This window comes from Littorina saxatilis, linkage group LG12, assembly GCF_037325665.1.
Source record: "Littorina saxatilis isolate snail1 linkage group LG12, US_GU_Lsax_2.0, whole genome shotgun sequence".
Lineage (NCBI taxonomy): Eukaryota > Metazoa > Mollusca > Gastropoda > Littorinimorpha > Littorinidae > Littorina > Littorina saxatilis.
The window spans coordinates 34,429,675-34,436,589 of record NC_090256.1 but is presented as its reverse complement, the minus strand read 5'-3'; the positions used below and the strand labels follow the sequence as shown (position 1 = coordinate 34,436,589).

General features: G+C 41.1%; 1 long non-coding RNA gene across 1 annotated transcript; it reads left to right on the top strand.

Moving 5' to 3' along the window:
- Window positions 1-1,453: 1,453 nt before the first annotated feature.
- LOC138981807 (uncharacterized) lies at window positions 1,454-3,881 on the top strand. The gene is made up of 3 exons (XR_011460715.1): window positions 1,454-1,983; window positions 2,320-2,538; window positions 3,027-3,881. It is a non-coding gene; the product is annotated as an uncharacterized lncRNA (long non-coding RNA).
- The last annotated feature ends 3,034 nt before the right edge of the window (window positions 3,882-6,915 follow it).

Genomic DNA, 6,915 nt, shown 5'->3' with positions numbered 1-6,915 from the left:
TTGTTTGTTTGTTCGTTTGTTAGTTAGTTTGTTTGTTGATAAGATGCATATCCAGAAAAAATTAAAGGACAAAATAAGTGCTCTACAGATTTTTCTGCGTGCCAGAAACTATTACGCATATGTCAGGAAGACATAATTGATATTTCCATGATTGTCTGTCAAATCCACGGCCCATTTGCCACTCTGATGCAAGTTGCCAGGTATAATTAAAGCTCACAGCAGGGGGAACAAAATCACTGAGTATGCAAATCACGCAAACAAACTTACGCGCCACGTAATTGTAAAGACAGCGACTTCACAAATTAATGCACTTTAAATCAAGCCGCTGCAGCGAGCACATTTCAGTTGACAGCCTCCTCGTCAAAATCGAGCTAAATAATCAAGATAATGTCTAGTTTGTTTTGCGAGAAGGCATATTTTCTGACATTGTCACTGACATAAAACATGAACTGTGAATACTGATATGAACTCCCCATCTCCGCCTTTGATTTTGTTTCATTTATAGCATCCATATTATTTTCTTCAAGAATGCTGTGACAAGAATTTTAAATTTCTTTGGTTTAAGCCAAGGTCCGCAACAGACAGAGGCTAACGTTACAAACTCAAGACAAGAACAGAAGAGGTAAGGCCTACACCAAGAAATTTAATTCCCAGTGTTACTCGCGCTGGATTACAATTCTGTATGACTAAAAAAAGAACTGAAACCAGTGTTTGATGGTACCGAGTAGACGAATTCCGAAAATAACTCTGTCATGTTTAGATGGATTGTGCAAGAGGTCTCTTGTCATACCTTGCGTTTTCTTTGAAACACTGAGGCAAGCTACACGTACGTGATACTGTAGGCTTGCCTCATTGTTTCTATGGAAACAAGGGAAAGCAACTCTTCCACAACCCGCACACACCTGACAGAGTTATTTCCGAACACCGTCTATTAAAACACTTTCTACCCCACCTATGTTGACCGAGTTTTATTTCAGCCGAGACCAGCAGCTGTACTGCAGCAGGCCACTCAGAATTGTAGTAGCTGTATGGTAACTGTGTATCAACACGCTGAAATGCAGGCGTTAGATGGACGACGTTACAGGAAGCGACTGAAGCTAACAGTCTGAGCGGATATATCCGTACCTGGTCAGATAGAGCCATATGAGTGGCTACGAATATATCCGTACCTGGGAGACAATGAGTGAAAGACAACAGTTTTCTCCTCACCCTGAGTGGGCCTTAACACCTTGTTTGCACGTCATCCCGTTCCAAACTCTCCATTCAGGGGCCAGTTTCATAAGATAGCAGTGAACCGACTGACAGTCGATCGACTGCCCAGTCGATGGACTGTGGTTGATCGCCGGGTCACCGAAAAGCGCGTTTCATGAGCGAATCACCGTCACCCGCGGACAACCGCATTCGACCGACTGTACAGTAATCCGAACATTTAGGAACCTACGCTAATTATGATGACGCGAGCTTCCATTCAAATTAACTTAGGCAACGATGGTTCGATGACGTCATCCAATAGTCACATCACAGAAGGAAATGTACAAATGCTGAACGTAGCCCATTTTAGCTCGACTTATTAGACAGATAGGCTTGAGGAGAATGATAATAACAAAGTTATTAACAGAATGCAGACCTCAATGATCGTGAGAACGCACAATACACCACTAAACAGTTCCGACGTTTACATGGAACAAAGAAGGAAAATCACGTGACCGCACAGACCCCTCTCATTGGCTGCGTCATTTTTTCGAGGAAACAAATCGTCTGCAACACAGCTGTGCGCATGTTCTGCGACTGACGAGTCAGACACTTGTTTATTTTGTTGTTTTGTCGATGTAAGTTCAGCGATTATCGATTTTAACGATGGCATGTCACTGCCCGATGATTGATTGTGACAACGGAAGCTACCGTCTTCAAAATGGAAAGCTAAACTTTGCAAAATTCAGTCCGACCAGGTTCCACACGAGTCTGTGGCCAACCACCGTTCAGGTAAGCGCAACACTGTAACAGTTCTTGATCAACTTATTTTATTGCCTGACATTCATGCGATTTATTGTTTTTTTCTGCAAATTCCATAGCATGATTACAAAATCGTTTAGCTAGACCTGCATTTATACAGCTTTGAACGTTACAAAAACTGCACTGCAGTGTTTGAATCTGCCGTGCATGAGGTCAAAATATTTGGCTCACTTTCTGTGTCAGTGTGTTTCCGTTTCTTGTTTTACTTCATGTTGTTAGAGCATGGCTGTGATTAAAAAGCAATAAAAATTGCTTTGTAGAGCCATACATTGTTAAATCTGATATGCATCTGTCTGTTTTCAACAGCTTGCATCCGCATCCAACACACAAGAAGAAACCAGCACAACGAGATTAAAGTGGATTCGACTCATCAGCCGTGTAGACACAACAGCAGACGGAAGGCACAAGCTTTTTTCACCTGCAAAAGATGCAAGGGTTTGTTCTCTACACTTTCTTGATGGCACACCAACTGCAGAGATTTCTTTCCCAACACAAAACTTGGGATACCCTGGATTTCAACACAGAGTAAGTTTTTTTTAAAAATAATTTTCTTGTTATATTTTGTGTGTGTACGCAGTAAAGAAGATGGGAAGGTGTTGAATGTATTTGTTCACACATGCTGCTTCTAGTATCACTATGATGTGTCTGTGCCTTACAGCTTGAGTGATTTAATTGACTTTTCGTCTGTTCGTGTGTTCTGAAATCTGAACAAGAATGAATGTGGGAAGCCAAGCTAAGTTTTATGTGGGTGGTTTGTTTCCAGAGTGCGATTTGATCAACATTAGGAGAGCTCTCCATAGAAGCCAAAGGAACAAAAACAAGTGTACCGGGGAATTCACAGAGGGAGTTCTGTATTGCACTGAAAATGACTACAGTGGGTCCAAATGACCACCTTTATAAGTTGAAGTTGGGGGCATTGAACCCAAACGGACAACATATGTGGAGAACCCTGCATGAAGATGTAATACTACCATAAATACTGACAGAATGAACCCTGTTTGGCAATGTTTCAGACAGCAAGAGTGCTGATAGACATACCCCGACCAAAGCACCGGCTAGGCAGAAGAAAATGGGCAATGCGAGATCTGGAATTCCAGTTTGAGGCGTGCCAGGCCCAAGGATCATCAAGGGAGAGGAATGGTGTGCACAGCTAGTTGATTGCCAGAAAAGTGTGACTCTGGCCCTGAACAAGACCCATTCGCGATGGAAACATTTCTGGGTGCTCTTGTTTTTGCTTATTTCTTGATATTTTTTTGTGTATAAGCAGATGCCAACTTAATGCACACCCGTTATGCGCAATCTTATTGCAATGAGTAAGCTGACTAAGGAGAACAATAGACTGAAGAGACAAGTGAGTGTGTTCAAACTACAGATTGCAAACATGGCTATGAAAAAGAACGCAGACAGAAAAAATACATGGTTATTCAGAAATCTGATTTCTCGCAGAACATATCATATTGCACTGGTATAGCCACGACTCGACTAGTCTCTTCCAATTAAATCATGTTTTTAGTGTCACCCTTTGTAACAAGAAGATGGCAGGAAAAAGTCAACAATTCTAAAAATACAAGAATTTTTAGCGATCAACCAATGAGTATTGACCCTAAACGTTATAGTATAGATGAGATGTTGTTTATGCAACAGAGACGATGATTAGACCTTAAGGATCTAGCCTATCGGTTTCGCTAATATAGGTAGAATAAAGTACATGTCACCAGAGTAGCCAAGAGCAACCTTTAACAATTTACTGGTTTGTTTTCATTTGTTTGAATGTTTCTCTCTTCTTCCTGCGCACAGTCTTCTCTCCATTTCATGTCACCTGTGCATACCATAACATGTTCTGAGAAAAAATGTTTGTTTGGCTCACATTTTGTGTGTGTCTTTATTGATGTTCGTATGATGCAATGAGTATGTCAGAACAAAATCTGAGTTCTCGTACTTTGAAATGGAGAATGAGAGACAAGACAAAGCATTACAGCACAAAGTCAAACATATCAGCACTTGCAAACAAAATGCACACAATACAGTCAGCTCAAAAAACTTTACTTATGTTGATAAACGTTATCACTAGCAGCAGATCAAATCTGATGACTTCATCCACTTGGCAATGAACATATTGGGAAGAAATATATCTAGTTTCATATATTTATATATATATACCAAAAACACACATGTAGTACAGTAAAAGTCATATCTATAATGGTGTACACAGGAACCTTCCTTTTCAGAACTCCAAACAATAATCTGATAAAAAAAATTCCAGTACAGAAAAAGAGGGAGTCTTAAAATGTAGGAAAACTTACATAGGTTTTGACAAGACAAACATTTATATTTTAGATGCGACCCACCCTACTACCTTTCAGGCTGAAAACTTACAGAAACGAAGCAGCTGTTCAACAATGTTGCTCTGCCCATTACATGTGTAAAGACAGGGGCGGATCAGTTGCTTTGTAAGGGGGGGGGCACTTTGAATCGAAAGTGAATGTGATGGGCGCGAAGCGCCCGAATTTGCTAGGGGGGTCCGGGGGCATGCCCCCCTGGAAATTTGTTTTGCCCAAAGAAGCAAAATGGTGCCATCTGGTGCCATTTGAACTTAGAAATGGTCATAGAATCAGCATAGAAAAATCTTTTTTTTCCTTCTTCTTCTTTTTTTTTTTCGGGGGGGGGGGGGGGGGGCACGTGCCCCCCCCCCCCCCTCGTCCGCCCCTGAAAGAGTAGAGCTTAATGCCTGGATCTGGCAAAGCATTTACATGAGTTGACAAATTGTTGAAATAAGAGTCGTCAGGATTGTTTACTTTGTGGAAGGGTTGCTCTCCTTGTTTATCTGTGTGGTTTCATAGTTAAGAGGAAAAAGCTGTTTTGTTAATACCGCTTTCCCTACTTCTACTAGTTCCTCCTGTTGCTGCCTGTATCAAAACGGGAAACAGGATTGGATTACTTTGGGAACAAGAGGTTGTGATGGCTGGCTCTGGGAAACAGGTGGTTGTGATGGCTGACTCTTGGAGACACCTAGAAGTCTCTTTCTGATTTTGACAAAGATGCAATCAGGGGCTTCCTCCTCCAAAATGACCTGCAGCCTGTTGCACATGGTCAAAACCCTGCCAAAAGGGAAAAAAATAAAATAATCAATATGAGAAAGAGACAGGAGACAACAACTTTTACTAAAGCATCATTTAGGACAATTTACCAAGTTGTACATAACAAATTGCTCACAAATTTGAGTGCAACTTGCATGAAGAGCATTTGCAGGGATGGCCAGATCTCAAAATCTTCACTTGCCAGACAGGCGGGTCATTTCAAGAAAGTCCAGTCCACCAAAAAGAATTGCTTGCCGGGTACAAACCCCAGTTGCTATAACTGCATTGTTTATAACGTTTTGAAACTAGAGTATTACAACCAGAAGTGTTGCATTTGACGAGAATTTTTACTAGCCAACCAGGTGAGTTGCCAAGCGGTTTTAACTAGCACAGCGGATTTTTTGTACTCGCCCCTGGTCATTAGTCAGATCAGATGATTTGACCATCCCTGAATTTAGAAAGTCTGTTCAGTCATTGCTGATTAACTGTATCACTATCAGTATCACTGCACTTTTTTTTTAAATTATATGTATATAACATATATTGCTGACAGCGACAGGCATAATTTTAGTGTGTGTTAATACTAGTATGCTGGTTTTTTCAGATTTTGACACATTCCCTGTTCACTGAAACCAAAATGTTGTTAGGCCACACAAACCATCTTGCAATTCAACTTGAACCATTCTCTTGTTCAAAAGTAAAGTGCAAATATGATTTATTTTAAAAAAAGTAGAGAGGTTTCCTACCTGTAAGCCTTTCCTCCTTAAAACTCGTTGACGAGGCGATGCATGAGGTCGAGCTCACACTCACAGGCAGCCGGTGATGAAGACGCTTGGCCACAGGAATCGCCCATCTTGCTGCCTTTCAATCCAGTTGTGATGATGAATGGATAAGGATAAACTTGAGCACACCTTTCACATACAACTTCTGCTTGTACTCCCGAAGAAGCACCCTCTCTGCATTTTCTGCTTCACGGTCAACAGGAATCCCATCTCCCAAGTTCCAAAGCAGGAAAAGCTCTAAAACAAAAAGGCCTTGAGATCAAATCACAGTTTTTCGCACCTGTGGAAGGCATTCTTTTTCCCCCCTCATCACCATTTTGTATGTAAACTTACAAAATACTCACTGACTCAGCTTGGGGTAAGCTTAGCAGCTATACAAACTGGCAGTGGCAACTTAGTATGCATGTTTGTTGTTTCTAAAAAATCTAACCCACACGTCAGATTGAAAATGGAAAACTTTAGCATACACTATCGCAACATGTATGCATCACGAATCGGAATATAGTTATGCTTCATAGTAAGTTAGATTCCGTGGACAGATCAACGGCACTTATTCAAGTTTTTGACTTTAATCAGCTGAAAAGTTACAGATTTACAGAAGTTGCTTTTTTGAAAATATTACAATGCACGCGAAAGCGATCTGTTCAATATATAAACAAGTCACGTAAGGCGAAAATACAACATTTAGTCAAGTAGCTGTCGAACTCACAGAATGAAACTGAACGCAATGCAACGCAGCAAGACCGTACACTCGTAGCATCGTCAGTCCGGGCTTCGTCGAAGATTACTTGACCAAAATTTCAACCAATTTGGTTGAAAAATGAGAGCGTGACAGTGCCGCCTCAACTTTCACGAAAAGCCGGATATGACGTCATCAAATACATTTATCAAAAAAACGAAAAAAACGTTCGGGGATATCATACCCAGGAACTCTCATGGAAAATTTCATAAAGATCGGTCCAGTAGTTTGGTCTGAATCGCTCTACACGCACGCACACACGCACGCACGCACACACACACACACACATCACGACCCTCGTTTC